The sequence below is a fragment of the Balaenoptera borealis genome, assembly GCF_965194805.1.
Source record: "Balaenoptera borealis genome assembly, chromosome: X".
In the NCBI taxonomy this organism is placed as follows: domain Eukaryota; kingdom Metazoa; phylum Chordata; class Mammalia; order Artiodactyla; family Balaenopteridae; genus Balaenoptera; species Balaenoptera borealis.
The window spans coordinates 63,891,901-63,912,772 of NC_138881.1; the positions used below are offsets into that span (position 1 = coordinate 63,891,901).

At 37.5% G+C, this 20,872-nt stretch overlaps 1 long non-coding RNA gene and 1 pseudogene across 2 annotated transcripts in view; one reads left to right on the forward strand and one right to left on the reverse strand.

The window, feature by feature from the left end:
* LOC309620687 (large ribosomal subunit protein uL16 pseudogene) overlaps positions 1-20,872 on the forward strand; it is a 577,085-nt pseudogene that overhangs the window by 231,976 nt on the left and 324,237 nt on the right. The gene's annotated exons all lie outside the window — the stretch shown is intronic.
* LOC309620804 overlaps positions 4,613-20,872 on the reverse strand; it is a 102,178-nt gene continuing 85,918 nt past the window's right edge. The window contains exon 3 of the long non-coding RNA XR_014239648.1: positions 4,613-20,849. This is a non-coding gene — a long non-coding RNA (uncharacterized lncRNA). The remainder of the gene's footprint in view (positions 20,850-20,872) is intronic.

Here is a 20,872-nt window from a genome sequence, read left to right on the forward strand (position 1 = left end):
AAGCACACAGCAGATGAAGGAGCAACGCAAACACCCACCAGACCTAACAAATGAAGAGGAAATAGGCAGTCTACCTGAAAAAGAATTCAGAATAATGATAGTAGAGTTGATCCAAAATCTAGGAAATAGAATAGAGAAAAAACAAGAAACGTTTAACAGGGACCTAGAAGAATTAAAGAGCAAACAAACAGTAATGAAAAACACAATAAATGAAATTAAAAATTCTCTAGAGGGGATCAATAGCACAATAACTGGGGCAGAAGAGCGGATAAGTGACCTGGAAGATAAAATAGTGGAAATAACTACTGCAGAGCAGAATAAAGAAAAAAGAATGAAAAGAACTGAACACAGTCTCAGAGACCTCTGGGACAACATTAAATGCACCAACATTCGAATTATAGGGGTCCCACAAGAAGAAGAGAAAAAGAAAGGGACTGAGAAAATATTTGAAGAGATTATAGTTGAAAACTTCCCTAATATGGGAAAGGAAATAGTTAATCAAGTCCTGGAAGCACAGAGAGTCCCGTACAGGATAAATCCAAGGAGGAACATGCCAACACAAATATTAATCAAACTATCAAAAATTAAATATAAAGAAAATATATTAAAAGCAGCAAGGGAAAAACAACAAATAACACACAAGGGAATCCCATAAGGTGAACAGCTGATCTTTCAGCAGAAACTCGGCAAGTCAGAAGGGAGTGGCAGGACATATTTAAAGTGATGAAGGAGAAAAACCTATTACCAAGATTACTCTACCCAGCAAGGATCTCATTCAGATTTGATGGAGAAATTAAAACCTTTACAGACAAGCAAAAGCTGAGAGAGTTCAGCACCACCAAACCAGCTTTACAACAAATGCTAAAGGAACTTCTCTAGGCAAGAAACACAAGAGAAGGAAAACACTTACAATAACAAACCCAAAACATTTAAGGAAATGGGAATAGGAACATAGATATTGATAATTACCTTGAATGTAAATGGAATAAATGCTCCCACCAAAAGACACAGACTGGCTGAATGGATACAAAAACAAGACCTGTATATATGCTGTCTACAGGAGACCCACTTCAGACCTAGTGACGCATACAGATTGAAAGTGAGGGGATGGAAAAAGATATTCCATGCAAATGGAAATCAAAAGAAAGCTGGAGTAGCAATTCTCATATAAGAAAAAATAGACTTTAAAATAAAGACTATTACAAGAGACAAAGAAGGACACTACATAATGATCAAGGGGTCGATCCGAGAAGAAGACATAACAATTGTAAATATTTTTGCCCCCAACATAGGAGCACCTCAATGCATAAGGCAAATACTAACAGCCATAAAGGGGAAATTGACAGTAACACAATCATAGTAGGGGACGTTAACACCCCACTTTCACCAATGGACAGATAATCCAAAATGAAAATAAATAAGGAAACAAAAGCTTTAAATGATACATTAAACAAGATGGACTTAATTGATATTTATAGGACATTCCACCCAAAAACAACAGGATACACATTTTTCTCAAGTGCTCATGGAACATTCTCCAGGATAGATCATATCTTGGGTCACAAATCAAGCCTTGGTAAATTTAAGAAAATTGAAATCGGATCAAGCATCTTTTCCGACCACAACACTATGAGACTAGATATCAATTACAGGAAAAGATCTGTAAAAAATACAAACTCATGAAAGGTAAACAATACACTACTTAATAACGAAGTGATCACTGAAGAAATCTAAGGGGAAATCAAAAACTACCTAGAAACAAATGACAATGGAGACACGATAACCCAAAACCTATGGAATGCAGCAAAAGCAGTTCTAAGAGGGAAGTCTATAGCAATACAATCCTACCTTAAGAAACAGGAAACATCTCAAATAAACAACCTAACCTTGCACCTAAAGCCATTAGAGAAAGAAGAACAAAAAAAACCCAAAGTTAGCAGAGGGAAAGAAATCATAAAGATCAGATCAGAAATAAATGCAAAAGAAATGAAGGAAATGATAGCAAATATCAATAAAACTAAAAGCTGTTTCTTTGAGAAGATAAACAAAATTGATAAACCATTAGCCAGATTCATCAAGAAAAAAAGGGAGAACACTCAAATCAATAGAACTAGAAATGAAAAACGAGAAGTAACAACTGACACTGCAGAAATACAAACAATCATGAGATTACTACAAGCAACTCTATGCCAATAAAATGGACAACCTGGAAGAAATGGACAAATTCTTAGAAATGCACAACCTGCCGAGACTAAACCAGGAAGAAATAGAAAATATGAACAGCCCAATCACAAGCACTGAAATTGAAACTGTGATTAAAAATCTTCCAACAAACAAAAGCCCAGGACCAGATGGCTTCACAGGCGAATTCGATCAAACATTTAGAGAAGAGCTAACACCTATCCTTCTCAAACTCTTACAAAATATTGTAGAGGGAGGAACACTCCCCAACTCATTCTACGAGGCCACCATCACCCTGATACTAAAACCAGACAAAGACGTCACAAAGAAAGAAAACTACAGGCCAATATCACTGATGAACAGAGATGCAAAAATCCTCAACAAAATACTAGCAAACAGAATCCAACAGCACATTAAAAGGATCATACACCATGATCAAGTGGGGTTTATTCCAGGAATGCAAGGATTCTTCAATATACGCAAATCAGTCAATGTGATACAGCATATTAAAAAATTGAAGGAGAAAAACCATATGATCATCTCAATAGATTCAGAGAAAGCTTTCAACAAAATTCAACACCCATATATGATAAAAGCCCTGCAGAAAGTAAGCACTGAGGGAACTTTCCTCAACATAATAAAGGCCATATATGACAAATCCACAGCCAACATTGTCCTCAATGGTGAAAAACTGAAACCATTTTGACTAAGATCAGGAACAAGACAAGGTTACGCACTCTCATCACTATCATTCAACAAAGTTTTGGAATTGTTAGCCACAGCAATCAGAGAAGAAAAAGAAATAAAAGGAATCCAACTCGGAAAACAAGAAGTAAAGCTGTCACTTTTTGCAGATGACATGGTATTATACATAAAGAATCCTAAAGATGCTACCAGAAGACTACTGGAGCTAATCAATGAATCTGGTAATGTAACTGGATACAAAATTAATGCACAGAAATCTCTAGCTTCCTATACACTAATGATGGAAAATCTTCAAGTGAAAGTAGAAAACACTCCCATTTACCATTGAACATAAAGAATAAAATATGTAGGAATAAACCTACCTAAGGAGACAAAAGACCTGTATGCAGAAAATTATAAGACACTGATGAAAGACACTAAAGATGATACAAATAGATGGAGAGATATACCATGTTCTTGGATTGGAAGAATCAACATTGGGAAAATGACTCTACTACCCAAAGCAATCTACAGATTCAATGCAATCCCTATCAAACTATCACTGGTATTTTTCACAGAACTAGAACTAAAAATTTCACAATTTGTATGGAAACACAAGAGACCCTGAATAGCCAAAGCAATCTTGAGGAAGAAAAACGGAGCTGGAGCAATCAGGCTCCAGGACTTCAGACTATACTACAAAGCTACAGTAATCAAGACAGTATGGTACTGGCACAAAAACAGAAACATAGGTCAATGGAACAGGATAGAAAGCCCAGAGACAAACCCATGCACATATGGTCACCTTATCTTTGATAAAGGAGGCAAGAATATACAGTGGAGAAAGGACAGCCTCTTCAATAAGTGGTGCTGGGAAAACTGGACAGGTACATGTAAAAGTATGAAATTAGAACACTCCCTAACTCCATACACAAAAGTAAACTCAAAATGGATTAGAGACCGAAATGTAAGGCCAGTCACTATCCAACTCTTAGGGGAAAACATAGGCAGAACACTCTATGACAGAAACCACAGCAAGATCATTTTTGATCCAGCTCCTAAAGAAATGGAAATAAAAACAAAAATAAACAAATGGGACCTAATGAAACTTCAAAGCTTTTGCACAGCAAAGGAAACCATAAGCAAGAGGAAAAGACAACCCTCAGAATGGGAGAAAATATTTGCAAATGAAGAAACTGACAAAGGATTAATCTCCAAAATTTACAAGCAGCTCATGCAGCCCAATATCAAAAAAACAAACAACCAATTCCAAAAATGGGCAGAAGACCTAAATAGACATTTCTCCAAAGAACATATACACATTGCCAACAAACACATGAAAGCATGCTCAAAATCATTAATCATTAGAGAAATGCAAATCAAAACTACAATGAGATATCATCTCACACCAGTCAGAATGGCCTTCATCAAATAATCTACAAACAATAAATGCTGGAGAGGGTGTGGAGAAAAGGGAACCCTCTTGCACTGTTGGTGGGAATGTAAACTGATACAGCCACTATGGAGAACAGTCTGGAGGTTCCTTAAAAAAATAAAAATAGAACTACCGTATGACCCAGCAATTTCACTCCTAGGCATATCTCTGGAGATAACCATAATTTGAAATGATGCATGCTCCCCGGTGTTAATTGCATCACTATTTACAATAGCCAGGACATGGAAGCAACCTACACGTCCATCGACAGAGGAATGGATAAAGATGTGTTACATGTATACAATGGAATTCTTTTTCTTAAACTTCTTTATTGGAGTATAATTGCTTTACATTGGTGTGTTAGTTTCTGCTTTATATCAAAGTGAGTCAGTTATACATATACATATGCTCCCATTTCTCTTCCCTCTTGCGTCTCCCTCCCTCCCACCTTCCCTATCCCAACCCTCTAGGTGGTCACAAAGCACGGAGCTGATCTCCCTGTGCTATGTGGCTGTTTCCCAGTAGCTATCTATTTTTCGTTTGGTAGTGTATATATGTCCATGCCACCCTCTCACTTTGTCAGAGCTTGCTCTTCCACCTCCCCGTATCCTCAAGCCCATTCTCTAGGAGATCTGTGTCTTTGTTCCCGTTTTGCCAGTAGGTTCTTCATGACCTTTTTTTTTTTTTTAATATTCCATATATATGTGTTAGCATACGGTATTTGTTTTCCTCTTTCTGACTTACTTCACTCTGTATGACAGACTCTAGGTCCATCCACCTCACTACAAATAACTCAATTTCATTTCTTTTTATGGCTGAGTAATATCCCATTGTATATATGTGCCACATCTTCTTTATCCATTCATCTGTTGATGGACACTTAGGTTGCTTCCATGTCCTGGCTATTGTAATTAGAGCTGCAATGAACATTTTGGTACATGACCCTTTTTCAATTATGGTTTTCTCTGGGTATATGCCCAGTAGTGGGATTGCTGGGTCATATGGTAGTCCTATTTTTAGTTTTTTAAGGAACCTCCATACTGTTCTCCATAGTGGCTCTATCAATTTACATTCCCACCAACAGTGCAAGAGGGTTCCCTTTTCTCCACACCCTCTCCAGCATTTGTTGTTTGTAGATTTTCTGATGATGCCCACTCTAACTGGTGTGAGGTGATACCTCATTGTAGTTTTGATTTGCATTTCTCTAATAATGAGTGGTGTTGAGCAGCTTTTCATGTGCTTCTTGGCCATCTATATGTCTTCTTTAGAGAAATGTCTATTTAGGTCTTCTGCCCATTTTTGTATTGGGTTGTTTGTTTTTTTTAATATTGAGCTGCATGAGTTATTTATATATTTTGGAGATTAATCCTTTGTCAATTGATTCGTTTGCAAATATTTTCTCTCATTCTGAGGGTTGTCTTTCTGTCTTGTTTGTAGTTTCCTTTGTTGTGCAAAAACTTTTAAGTTTCATTAGGTCCCATTTGTTTGTTTTTGTTTTTATTTCCATCACTCTACGAGGTAGATCAGAAAAGATCTTGTAGTGATTTATGTCAAAGAGTGTTCTTCCTATGTTTTCCACTAAGAGATTTACAGTGTCCAGTCTTACATTTCGGTCTCTAATCCATTTTGAGTTTATTTTTGTGTATGGTGTTAGGGAGTGGTCTAATTTCATTCTTCTATATGTAGCTGTCCAGTTTTCCCAGCACCACTTATTGAAGAGACTGTCTTTTCGCCATTGTATATCCTTGCCTCCTTTGTCATAGATTAGTTGACCATAGGTGCGTGCGTTTATCTCTGGGCTTTCTAACCTGTTCCATTGATCTATATTTCTGTTTTGGTGCCAGTACCATATTGTCATGATTACTATAGCTTTGTAGTATAGTCTGAAGTCCGGGAGCCTGATTCCTCCAGCTCTGGTTTTTTCCCTCAAGACCACTTTGGCTATTTGGGGTCTTTGTGTCTCCATACAAATTTTAAGATTTTTTGTTCTAGTTCCATAAAAAATGCCATTGGTAATTTGATAGAGATTGCATTGAATCTGTAGATTGCTTTGGGAAGTATAGTCATTTTCACAGTATTGATTCTTCCAATCCAAGAACATGGTATATCTCTCCATCTCTTTGTATCATCTTTAATTTCTTTCATCAGTGTCTTATAGTTTTCTGCATAGAGACCTTTTGTCTCCCTAGGTAGGTTTATTCCTAGGTATTTTATTCTTTTTGTTGCAATGGTAAATGGGAGTGTTTCCTTAGTTTCTCTTTCAGATTTTTCATCATTAGTGTATAGGAATGCAAGAGATTTCTGTGCATTAATTTTGTATCCTGCAACTTTACCAAATTCATTTATTAGCTCTAGTCGTTTTTTTGGTGTAATCTTTAGGATTCTCTATGTATAGTATCATGTCATCTGCAAACAGTGACAGTTTTTCTTCTTCTTTTCAAATTTGTATTCCTTTTATTTCTTTTTCTCTGATTGACGTGGCTAGGACTTACAAAACTATGTTGAATAGTAGTGGCAAGAGTGGACATCCTTGTATAGTTCCTGATCTTCGAGGAAATGCTTTCAGTTTTTCACCATTGAGAATGATGTTTGCTGAGGGTTTGTCGTATATGACCTTTATTATGTTGTTGTAGGTTCCCTCTATGCCCACTTTCTGGAGAGTTTTTATCATAAATGGGTGTTGAATTTTGTTGAAAGCTTTTTCTTCATCTATTAATATTATCATATGGTTTTTGTTCTTCAGGTTTTGAATATGGTGTATAACATTGATTAATTTGCATATATTGAAGAATCCTTGCATCCCTGGGATAAATTCCACTTGATCATGGTGTGTGATCCTTTTAATGTGTTGTTGGATTGCAATAAAGTATTTTCTTGAGGATATTTGCATTTAAATTCATGAGTGATATTGGTCTGTAATTTTCTATTTTTGTAGTATCTTTGTCTGGTTTTGGTATCAGGGCAATGGTGGCCTCATAGAATGAGTTTGGGACTGTTCCTTCCTCTGCAATTTTTGGAAGAGTTTGAGAAGAATCAGTGTTAGCTCTTCTCTAAATGTTTGATAGAATTCACCTGGAAGCCATCTGGCCCTGGCCTTTTCTTTGTTGGAAGATTTTTAATCACAGTTTCAATTTCATTACTTGTATTAGTCTGTTCGTATTTTCTATTTCTTCCTGGTTCAGTCTTGGAAGGTTATACCTTTCTCAGAATTTGTCCATTTCTTCCAGGTTGTCCATTTTATTGGCATAGAGTTGCTTGTCCTAGTCTCTTAGGATGCTTTGTATATCTGCGGTGTCTGTTGTAACTTCTCCTTTTTCATTTCTAATTTTAATGATTTGAGTCCTCTCCCTCTTTTTCTTGATGAGTCTGGCTAATGGCTTATCAATTTTGTCTATCTTCTCAAAGAACCAGCTTTTAGTTTTATTGATCTTTGCTATTGTTTTGTTTGTTTCTGTTTCATTTATTTCTGCTCTGATTTTTATGATTTCTTTCCTTCTACTAACTTTGGGTTTTGTTTGTTCTTCTTTCTCTAGTTCCTTAGGTGTAAAGTTAGACTGTTTATGTGAGATTTTTCGTGTTTCTTGATGTAGGATTGTATTGCTATAAACTTCCCTCTTAGTACTGCTATTGTTGCATCCCATAGGTTTTGAATTGTTGTGTATTCATTGTCATTTGTTTCTAGGTATTTTTTGATTTCCTGTTTGATTTCTTCAGTGATCTCTTGGTTATTTAGCAATGTATTCTTTAGCCTCCATGTGTTTGTGTTTTTTATGTTTTTTTCCCTGTAATTGATTTCTAATCTCATAGCATTGTGGTCAGAAAAGATGCTTGATATGATTTCAATTTTCTTAAATTTACTGAGGCTTGATTTGTGACCCAAGATGTGATCTATCCTGGAGAATGTTTCGTGTGCCCTTGAGAAGAAAGTGTAATCTGCTGTTTTTGGATGGAATGTCCTATAAATATCAGTTAAATCTATCTGCTCTATTGTGTCATTTAAAGCTTGTGTTTCCTTATTAATTTTCTGTTTGGATGAGCTGTCCATTCGTGTAAGTGAGATGTTAAAGTCCCCCACTATTATTGTGTTACTGTCAATTTCCTCTTTTATAGCTGTTAGCAGTTGCCTTATGTATTGAGGTGTTCCTATGTTGGGTGCATATATATTTATAATTGTTATATCTTCTTCTTGGATTGATCCCTTGCTCTTTATGTAGTGTCCTTCCTTGTCTCTTGTAACATTCTTTATTTTAAAGTCTATTTTTTCTAATATGAGTATTGCTACTCCAGCTTTCTTTTGATGTCCATTTGCATGGAATATATTTTTCCATCCCCTCACTTTCAGTCTTTATGTGTCCCTAGGTCTGAAGTGGGTCTCTTGTAGACAACATATATATGGGTCTTGTTTTTGTATCCATTCAGCAAGCCTATGTCTTTTGGTTGGAGCATTTAATCCATTCACGTTTAAGGTAATTATCGATATGTATGTTCCTGTTACCATTTTCTTAATTGTTTTAGGTTTGTTTTTGTAGGTCTTTTTCTTTTCTTGTGTTTTCCACTTTGAGAAGTTCCTTTAGCATTTGTTGTGGAGCTGGTTTGGTGGTGCTGAATTCTCTCAGCTTTTGTTTCTCTGTAAAGCTTTTGATTTCTCTCTTGAATCTGAATGAGATCCTTGCCGGGTAGAGTAATCTTGGCTGCAGGTTCTTCCCTTTCATCACTTTAAATATGTCATGCCACTCCCTTCTGGCTTGTAGAGTTTCTGCTGAGAAATCAGCTGTTAACCTTATGGGAGTTCCCTTGTGTGTTATTTGTCATTTTTCCCTTGCTGCCTTCAATAATTTTTCTTTGCCTTTAATTTTTGCCAGTTTGATTACTATGTGTCTCAGCAAATTTTGCCTTGGGTTTACCCTGTATGGGACTTTCTGTGCTTCCTGGACTTGAGTGGCTATTTCCTTTCCCATGTTAGGGAAGTGTTCGACTATAATCTCTTCAAATATTTTCTTGGGTCCTTTCTCTCTCTCTTCTCCTTCTGGGACCCCTATAATGCGAATGTTCTTGCGTTTAATGTTGTCCCAGAAGTCTCTTAGGCTGTCTTCTTTCTTTTCATTCTTTTTTCTTTATTCTGTTCCGCAGCAGTGAGTTCCACCATTCTGTCTTCCAGATCACTTATCCGTTCTTCTGCCTTAGTTATTCTGCTCTTGATTACTTCTAGTGTATTTTTCGTTTCAGTTATTGTATTGCTCTTCTCTATTTGTTTTTTTTTAATTCTTCTAGGTCTTTGTTAAACATTTCTTGCATCTTCTCGATCTTTGCCTCCATTCTTTTTCCAAGGTCCTGTATCATCTTCACTATCATTATTCTGAATTCTTTTTCTGGAAAGTTGCCTATCTCCACTTCATTTAGTTGTTTTTCTGGGGTTTTTGTCTTGTTCCTTCATCTAGTACATAGCCCTCTGTCTTTTCATCTTGTCTATCTTTCTGTGAATGTGGGTTTTGTTCCACAGGCTGCAGGATTGTAATTCTTCTTGCTTCTGCTGTCTGCCCTCTGGTGGATGAGGCTATCTAAGAGGCTTGTGCAAGCTTCCTGATGGTGGGGACTGGTGGTCGGTAGAGGTGACTGTTGCTCTGGTGGGTAGAGTTCAGTAAAACTTTAATCTGCTTCACTGCTGATGGGTGCAGCTGGGTTCCCTCCCTGTTGGTTGTTTGGCCTGAGGTGACCCAACACTGGAGCCTACCTGGGCTCTTTGTTGGGGCTAGTGGTGGACTCTGGGATGGCTCACACCAAGGAGTACTTCCCAGAACTTCCACTGCCAGTGTCCTTGTCCTCATGGTGAGACACAGCCACCCCCTGCCCCTGCAGGAGACCATCCAACACTAGCAGATAGGTCTGGTTCAGTCTCCTATGGGGTCACTGCTTCTTCCCTTGGGTCCCGATGTGCACAGTACTTTGTGTGTGCCCTCCAAGCATGGAGTCTTTGTTTCCCCCAGTCCTGTTGAAGTCCTGTAATCAAATCCTGCTAGCCTTCAAAGTCTGAATCTCTAGGATTTCCTCCTCCCATTGCTGTACCCCCAGGTTGGGAAGCGTGATGTGGGGCTCAGAACCTTCAGTCCAGTGGGTCGACTTCTGTTGTATAAGTGTTCTCCAGTTTGTCAGTTACCCACCCAGCAGTTATGGGATTTGATTTTATTGTGATTGCCCCTCTCCTGCCATCTCATTGTGGCTTCTCCTTTGTCTTTGGTCGTGGGGTATTTTTTAGTGAGGTCCAGGTCTTCCTGTCGATGATTGTTCAGCAGTTAGTTGTGATTCTGGTGCTCTTGTAAGAGGGAGTGAGAGCACGTCCTTCTACTCTGCCATCTTCCCTATAGTATCTCATTCAAATTTAGTTAGTCTTTCATTGCTATGCTGGCTATTTATCTATTGTCTCTCAGCTTCACCTGCACTCTTCTGTATACTGATCTGTAATGGATTCTGCACACCACCCTTCCCAGACCACTTGCCAACTGACTTTTAGTTACACTATGCCAATGGAAGGCAACTAGAGTGATATCTGAGAATAGATATCAACACATCCAGTAGCTTCTCTCAGAACTACCAGCACCCAGTCTCCCTGTGTCCCTTCAAAGCAGCAGCTAAGTCATTTCCCCTTGACAATCAGAGTCAGTTTCTCATCAATAAGCTGCAACCCTTGGACCAATATCCATTGAACCATATTCCCTTCAGGGGTCCTAATACCCCTTAAGTTGCATTTACTCTTCAGAAGTCCAACATGCCATGTCTCCTTCTCAAAGATTCAAAAACTGGTTGTTCATAACTTCCTTCCATAGATTTTTTATTCCTCCAGCCCTAGCAATTTCCTGCAGTTATTAATCTCTGGATTGTCTGGTTATCTCACTTTGCTCTTTCATATTTCGAACTTCAGTATAACCAATTGCCTTTATCAATTCCCTTCTGCTTAAAATACATAATATCTTCTGTTTTCCTGACTGGACCCTACAGTTGCCTGCCTTTCCATTATAACACTCCTAGCATTCTTGTATTGCATTTATGTATTTCTCTCTGCCATACATAGCATGCCATTGGGACATATGTGTTGAATTAATGCATGAATAAATGAATGAACAAATGGTAGTTTGTAACTGGCTTTTCTAGAGCAACCTATGTTAAGAAAAGAAAAGATTCTGGTCATAGGTATAAAGGGAGAAGATAGACTAAAGAGAGTTAAAGGATGAGAAATTTAATTCTCCAATATTGTTTTCTATGAAATACAATATCACTTACCTTTAAATCTATCTGCTAGAGTTTTAATTCATAAACAAAAAAAAATAGGCAGGAAATGAAAGACATGACTGATTTCTTAAAGGGCAAAAATGTATTCACAATGTGACCCACTGAATGTAATATGGCAGCCAATAAATACATAGGGATCTACTGTGTATTAACCCTCTGCTGGGCATTAGGGGAAATAAAATGTAGAGATAGTCACTTTCCTTAAAGAGCTTATAATGTAGCTGGAAAGAGAAAAACAATTGGCTTGAGGGGATCAACAGACATGCTTTTGACCAAATCAATTCTCTCCCCTGGATCTCAGTTTCTTCATCAATAACACAAAAGAGGGTGCACTAGGAGCTCCAAATAGCCCCACTAGCTGAAATACACTGTGGCTTTAAGTTTCTATGTGGAGAAGGGGATACAGGGCCATTAATTAGTTTTGAAATGGGGATCTCGAGCAGTTCCAAACACAAGAATAATCATATTCATTTTCTACTTCCAAACCAGGCAGAATCAGATACAAGTTGGAATCTCAAGACAAAAATGAGTGTGTTGACAATCAAGTGGGGAGAGAACCTCCATTTTCCTAGATGGGTGGATAAGTGGGTGTCAAATCTTTCCATGGGGATGACACCCTGTTTGAGACCTGAAAACTTTTCATTCTTCTCTTCTCAGCATAATTTCCCAAACACTGTTGAAGAATCACGTGAAACTTATGCCCTCTGTGAGCTACTTACTGAGACATTTGATGGTGTCTTAGTCACCCACTCCATCTGCAAGACAATTGGCTTCCCAGAAGTTGTCTCCTTCCTTCTTTACTATCTCACACATTACCTGGGTCAATTTTTGCTGGTTGTATTCTAATGCAGCAGGCGGAGCTAGGACATACACATGAAAATAACTAGTAAACAAGCTTGATGTAATATGCTGTACTAATTCTTTCAACAAGTATTTATTGAGCACCTACTGTGAGAAGAGACTGAACAAGAAAGTCACAGTCCCTGCTGTCATGGAGCTTACTTCAGGTGACTAACCAAAAATAATTAAAGCAACATACAAAGAAAGTATTTATAAATTATAACAAGTTCTTTGAAATAAATAAAGTACTAGGAGAATAATGTGAGAGCTACATTAAAGAGCGTGATCAGAGAAGGATTCTGAGTGGGGTGACCAGTACTGAGACCCAAAGTATAAGATTTAGGCATGGGTAATTGGAAGATTGACTAATCCAGGCAGAGAGAAAATCATGTGCAGAGGCGCTGTAGTAGGAAGTATCTTGATGGTTTAAGAGAAGATCATTGCGGCTAGAGTATAGCAGATCTCAAGGAGAGTGGTGGGGCATGAAGCTAGTGAGATAGACAGAGGCCAAATTACATACTGTCTATTTGGATTTTATTCCAAGTGAGATAGAAAGCCATTGGAGTGTTTTAAGAAGAAAATGACATGACCTGGCTTACATTTTTAAAAGCTAACTGTGGATGCTATGTGGACGATGTACAGTAGATAGAGTGCATATGTATTTCTATGTGCATGTAAGTAGGTAAGTAAGTGTGGAAGCAGGGATACAGGTTAGGAAAATGTTGCAGCAGTACAGGAGAGAAATGATGGTATCTTGGACCAGAGTGTTGGCAGAGGAGGTAGAAAAAAAGTTAATGGATTCAGGATGTTTTAGAGGTAAAATCCAGAAAACTTAATGAGGGATTAGACATAGGGTTTAAGAGAAGGTGAAGGAGTCAAGATGACTTCTAGGTTTCTGGTTCAAGAAACTTTAGCACGGAATCCTTCCTGAGGCAGCCAATCTGACCAAAAGAGAAAGCAAGAATTTACCATAGTTCTCAATAAGGGGCCACAATCTGTTGGCCTTTTTTTCTTTTTGTTTTTTCACTGAGTTTCTTTTGAGCTGATTGGTAACTGCTTACTCCTAGGCCAATCCATTGTCACATATTTTAGGTCTATAACTTGAGTTTCTCTCAGTCTTACCTGCCTACAGGGACTAGTATGGGTAACCTGATAGTAATAACCCAAGTGTCATCAGCTCTTTCCACACCTGCACAATGCAAGACTTCAGGTCTTTGAAAACTTCTCCCAGGTATTTCTGGGAGTCCTTGGGGGTGTCTCACATGTGTTCACCACCAGTGCTCACACAGCTTAGGTATCCAATTCCATAATTAGGGTCATTTTATTCTTTCTGGCTCTGAAACATGAAAAAAAAAACAAAACCCTGCAGTGTGGAAATAAATGCTTAATATATGCAAACTTCAATCAAAGTTACTTTTAATATTCATAAAAACTTGAATTACATTTGAAAACAATTTGTGGGTTATATTTTCTCACTTTACAAGAATTCCCAAGTATGCATAGTGATTACTTAGAAATCATAGCCCATTGTAAATTAAAGGAGTTCATTGTAGCCAAATAATTTCAAAAGTAACATTTAAAAAATCTTTTATAATTTTTTACAGTAATAAAATTCTATTTCATGTGTACTGTGGGTGTCTTTTATTATATTTGATATAATGATGGATGGAGGCTCCAAAACCTAAGGCTTATGAAGGTTTATAAAGGTTGCTACCCACAAGCAGCACCCACTGCTCTTAAAGCTATTTGCAAGCAGCACCTCCCCACTGCCACTGCTGCCAGGACTCACTATAAGTAAGCGGGTATTTGTAGGTGCCCCAAGGCTGTAAACTTTCTTTTTCCCAAAGCACTCCTGGATTCCCTGTCATTCTCAGAGCAGCAAAATCACACTTTGTTGTATATAGGGAGAACGTCTCTCCTCATTACCATGCAGAAATTCACCTCTGAAGCACCTCTGCCTTGTGCCTCAGTGCCTGTCAGACTCCCATGATTAACCTGCCCCTCTGCCTGTAACTGTCTATGGGGTTGTAAATAGTCCATGTCACTAACTGGTTTTCTTCCAAATGTTAGGTGCCAGCATAAAGCTGTTTCCTTATTCTTCTTCTCTAAACAGCAAAAGTAAGACAAATCTCCTGAAGACCTGGCCCAACAGTGAAGACCAGCCCTGCATGAATAATGGCTTAGACTCAAGGTGACTACCACTACAGGTATTTCAAAGGAAAATACTTTTCAACCCACACCAGTCTTTTTCTCTTGCTTCCAGAGCCACTAGATTTCTGAAATGATGTTAGAAACTTTAAGATGTCGTGTGAGCCACTCTTACTCTATAAGGGCAAGGTCAATCTCTGGATTGGGATTAGCTTCATAGAGGTAGTGGGCCTAAAGCTGAGAAAAGTCATGTAAATTATTTGTACAATCCACTATGTGGTCTACAAAGAACTTTCACATACATTGTCTCATCTGATCATCACAATATATGAGGTAGGTAACACCCTTAGTCCCTTTTAACACATGAAGAAATGGAAACTCAAAGAGATGAATGATAGTCCAAGCGTTCTCAGCTTGGAGAAAGCTATAGGAAGAAGCTTTCAAATTGATGAAGATTTTATTTTTAATCTTTGAAAAGTTTTAAAAACAAAAAGAAATGCTTCTTTCCCTGGCTCTCTACCTGTGTCCCCAAAAGTACTATCTCCTTATTGCATTTGCAAAAGGCATGGATTCCCTTTTCCAGTGGGTAAATAGGTCATGTCCTCTTGCTTCTCCCACTTCTGGTGCTCAAATGAGTTGTGTAATCAACATTTGGAGCCATTCAGGAGAAAGGGAATTCTGACCTCATCAAGACACAAGAGATCAAACCCCCACAAATACATCAATAGATCATTTAGAACAACAAAGAGTACCAAATTTATGTAAATATCACTGATCAAGGCCAAAACAAAGACCTTTTACCAAATCCAAACAAGCTTTGGAAATCACACAAAAAATAGACAGCCTAGCATAGCAATGCAGTTGACCTCTCTGCCCAGAAGTCAATATTCTGAAAGATTTCTTCAGGAACTAAAAACTGTAGACTTTTATATAATTCTTATATTTAACGCTTGTTTTCCTAACAAGGGTAATGATCAGTCATGGAGAATTCAAACACAACAACCAGGTTGGTTTGTACTGATTGAACAGTCAAGAAGCATCTACTATATGCCAAGTACTATATTACATGCTGGGTTTATGGAAAGAATGAAGACATGGACCCTGCCCTTCAGGAGCACACAGAAAAAGATAAAGATGTAAAAGGGCAAAAGGAATTTCATTGCCCCCTCAAGAGCTACTGTCCTCCTCTTACTTGCTAACAGCACTTCACTTTTGTTTGGAATCACAATATATCCCAGCTTCAAGAGATGAATCATGATTAGTTTAAGTGATTCAAAATTCCATTCCCATTTTCCTTTGTCAAATATTTACTTTCCCAGACTTCCATGCAATTAGAAGTGGTCATATGATGAAGTTCTGTGCAAAATGTAAAGGGAAGTCTTTTGGAAGTCTCTGTGGAAGATTTTGCTAGGCTTCCTTCAAACTAATGAGAAGAAAACTTTACACCTCTCTCCTTTTTCCATATAAATGTGAGGATGCTTTTCCTGCAGCTGCAGCAGCTATCTTGCAACCATAAGGCAATAAGAATGAAGACAAAAAAGCCATATACTGAAAGTGATGGAACAACAGGATAGAAATAGTTGAAGTCCTTCATGACATAATTGAACCACTAAATGAAACATAGAACCACATCCTCCAAAGTTCTTGATAAGTAAACAAAATGTCCTATGGTTCAAATAATTATTAATTAAGTTTTTTGTTACTTGCAGATGAAAGTATTGCTAACCAATACCACAATTCACATTTATTGGGTATCCACTATCTGCCAGAAAGAACGTGGTGTTTAACATATTTTATCATATTTAATTTAATCCTCACAAAAATACCACAGCCTAGGGCTTCCCTGGTGGCGCAGTGGTTGAGAATCTGCCTGCCAATGCAGGGGACACAGGTTCGAGCCCTGGTCTGGGAAGATCCCACATGCCGCAGACCAACTAGGCCCGTGAACCACAATTACTGAGCTTGCGCGTCTGGAGCCTGTGCTCCACAACAAGAGAGGCCGCAATAGTGAGAGGCCCACGCACCGCGATGAAGAGTGGCCCCCACTTGCTGCAACTAGAGAAAGGCCTCATACAGAAACGAAGACCCAACACAGCCATAAATAAATAAATAAATAAATAAATAAATAAATAAATAATTTTTTTTAAAAATACCACAGCCTAGATATAATTATCATCACTCTTTTACCAATAAAACTTGAGAGGTTCAATGTCTTGTCCAAGGCCACAAAATTATTAAGTCATAGAACCAAGAGTCAAATCCATATATGTCCAACTCCAAAACTCTTTCCATTAAAAATATATTCATAATTGTAACACATGATAGAAAATGAAAAGCACTTTAAAAGCTTAGACATAAAGTGAGTCTGAGAATTAAGCCAAAGAAGAGATTATTTCCAGATAAAAAGGGAGGTATCATGAAGGAGATAACATTTAAACTGGGCACTAAAGAATGGGTAGGATTTATTTTATTTAAAAGGAGAGAGGAAAGCAAGGACAGCCTGAGCAAGTAATTGTTACCTTTTGTTGCTTTGTTTTAGTCACACACTCTTTTGAGAATCTAAGGACACTCTCCTCCAGGAAAAAAATCACATATTCCCAGACTCACAAAGTTTTACATATAATTTTTATATGTTCATAGGCCCCTTGAAGCTCTTCCATTGATGTGCAGATTCTATTGATTGACAGATTCTAAACAAAAGAAACAACATGAAGCAAATCACTAAGACAGGAAAGTATAGGGCATATAGATGAAGCAGTAAATAGAGTTTGGCTGAAACATAAGCTGTTAAATAAAAGTGGCTGCTTAAATAAAAGTGGTAGAAATAAGATAAATAATAGTCAATATTTGAGGGCCTTGAATGATGTAGGTAAAAATGCATCAAAAGAGATGACATTAGTGAAAATGGCAGAGTAAGAAGTTCCAAGGTCCCATCCCTTCACAGAAACAAACAAACAAAAAAAATGAGCATAAACTGTTAGTATCAACTTTGTCAGAACTCTGGAAAATATTCAAAGGCTTACAGGAAACGAATGCTGAATCAAGGAAAATGTGACTGGAGCAAGGTAGGAGAGCTTTAAGGCACTTTAACTTAAATTTACCCCACCTTCCTTACCAGCACAGTGGCTGTTTAAGACACCAGTCTGCATTCAGTTGTAGGCACCTGGTTTCTGGAAGGACAGAGTGGACCTTGTTCATAAAGAATTGTGTTTGTCAATTTTGACCTTTCTGGGAATAGAGTTGTTGTATGATGAAGGTCAGACAGTAGTTTTAAGCCTTGCCTATCTTAGGTAGTTATGCTGTCCATTTTTTACTGGTGTACCATGTTTGATTCATTCCTTATACCTTTGGAGTTTTTCTGAGAAATGGAGCAATGTTGCAACATCAACTTATTAAAATATATTTTAAGCATTTAAAAGAAAAGAATGATGTGGGGATTCCCTGGTGGTCCAGTGGGTAAGACTCGGCACTTTAACTGCTGTGGGCCCATGTTTGATCTCTGGTCAGGGAACTAAGATTCCACAACCCTCATGGCATGGCCAAAACAAGCAAACAAACAAAAACAAAAAACAAAACAAAACAAAAGGAATGATGTAACGCACTTGATTTGTTTCATGTAATTACTCTTTCAGGGCAGAAAAATGGCCATGTAGAGGGCATACCTTGAAAACATAGAAAAGCAAATGAATGAGCTTCTGCCACTGGAGACAAAAGATTACAGTTGGACAAACATTAGCATGGTGAAAGTCTGGGAGGAAAAGCTGGAGAGTTACTTTGGGGAATAAGGACTTTGGAAAAGCTCTCATGTTCTGTAAACCTAAATCTGCTCTAAAAAGTAAAGCCTATTAACAAAAAAATTATAAAGGGTTAACTGAATGGACTTACCAGAAGAAAGAGCACAGCAGAAGAATGTGTTATTGAAGCTGAAGAGAAGTTAAACAGAAGTTATTCATAATAAAAGACAAAGAAAAAACAACAAATTTTCTTCATATTAACAAGGAATCTAAAAGTTTGCCCAGGATAGTACATATGCTCAGATAAAGTCTGAGAAGACACTTAGCTTTCACCCCAGGCTGATCTTTAGGTTCAGTGCAAGCAGGAAGTGAAGGCTAAGGCAGAGTAGTAAATAGACTGGCTTAGTCTTGAAAGGGTGCCCCTAGATAGGGCCTATCTGCAAAGACCAGAACAGTTTTCCTGGGTTTTTTTTTTAACTTAGGTGTTTACATAAATCACCAATAAATCACCATCTGACCACAAGCCAAAGGAACAGAGACATCAGAGACCATACAAAACAGAGGATATGATCTTTTAAAATTAGTAAAAATTACTTTAAAAAACAGTCACTAAGCAAACAACAAGAACCCCCAGTAAGAAACAACAACAACTGCAGAAGGAGGAGAATGTGATTTCTATGGTTACCACATTATAATACTCAAAATGTTCAGTTTTAACCAAAAAATGAGGCATACAAAGGAACAAGAAAGTACATCCCATTAAAAGGGAAATAAATAAATTGACAGAAACTATCCCTGAGGAAGCCCACACATTGCACTTACTACTGAAAGACTTTAAACCAACTGTCTTAAATATACTCAAAGAGCTAAAGGAAACCATGGAAAAGAACTAAAGGAAACCAGGAAAATGATATCCCCCAAATAGAGAACATCAATAAAGAGAAAAATATAATAAAAAGGAACCCAAATAGGAATTCTGGACCTGAAAAATACAATAACTGAAATTTTAAAATTTACTAGAGGGTTTCAACAGCAGATTGGAGCAAGCAGAAAAGAATCAACAAACAGGAAGATAGGACAATTGAAAATATTCAGTAAGACGAGCAGAAAGAAAAAGTGAGGAAAAATGAACAGAACCTAATAGACCTGTGGGACACTATAAAATGTACCAACACACAATGTGATAATGGGAGTCCCAGAAGGAGAGGAGAGAGAGAAAGGAGAGGAGATCATTTGAAGAAATAATGCTTAAAAACTTCCCAAAGTTGATAAAATACATGATCTACACATACAAAAGGCTCAGTGAACTCCAAGTAATATAAACAAACAGATCCACCCTGAGACACATTATAATCAAAGTGTTGAAAGCCAAAGAAAAAAATACTGAAAGCACCAAGAGAGAAGCAATTTATCATGTACTAGTTATACTCAACAATATTAGCAGCAAGTTTCTCAACAGAAACCATGGATAACAGAAAGAAGTGGGATGACATTTAAAGTGCTGAAAGAAAAAAAAACTGTCAACCAAATAATTGATATCCAGCAAAGCTATCCTTTAAAACAAGGAGACATTTTTTTTTTAAAGAAAGAAAATTTATACACTCCCAAATAAGCAAAAGCTGAAAGAATTCACTGCTGGTAAAACTGCCCTACAAGAAATGCTAAAGGGAGTCATTCATACTGAAATGAAATAACACTAGATAGTAACTTGAAACCATTTGAAAATAAAAAGAACACTGGTAAATATATATACAGAGGTAAATATATAAGCTAGTATTATTGCCTTTTAGTATGTTTCTCCTCTTTTTACATATGATTTAAAATGCAAATGCATAAAACATTGATTATAAATCTATGTAAAAGGGTAAAGTATAAAGATGTAATTAGTGACATTAACAACAAAAAGGGGAAGTAACAGAGCTATATAAGAACAAAGATTTTGTATAATATTGAAACAAAGCTGATATTGTTTCAAACTAGAAGGTTGTAAGTTTAAGGTGTTTCTCGTAACTCCCAGAGTAACCACTAAGAAAATGACTTTAAAATACCAAAAAGAGTGATATAAACAAGATGGCTGAGTAGGAAGCCCTGTACCTTCTGTTCCCCTACAAACATTGATTCAGCAACAATCTGTGGACTAATTTGTTTTTTGAAAAATCCAGAAAATATTTGAAAAGGATCCTGTACCCTGACAGAATGCAAAGCCATACTTAACAAATACAATAGGGAGATTTGAAACATCTTATTGCAGCAATTCCTGCCCCTGTTTCAGCACCTTATGATCAGAAAGAGACCCCCTAGCTACCAGATTCTCCCAGCGAAGGGAAAGGGTTGGATTGTGTGCCCAAGACCCGAACTTTTTAAGGCAGGGTCCCCAGAGTACTGACTTATGTCTTGCCTGTCATGGAGTTCTGACAGGTCTGGCACAGTCGAGCCACCACAAGGAGAATGTAGATTTTGGTTTGGACTGGTAGATACCATATATCCTCCCCTCTGCTCAGCATAGAGTGGGTGGAAGAAAAATCCCAAGTCTCAGTTTCCTTCTGGTGAGGGAAAGAATTGATCC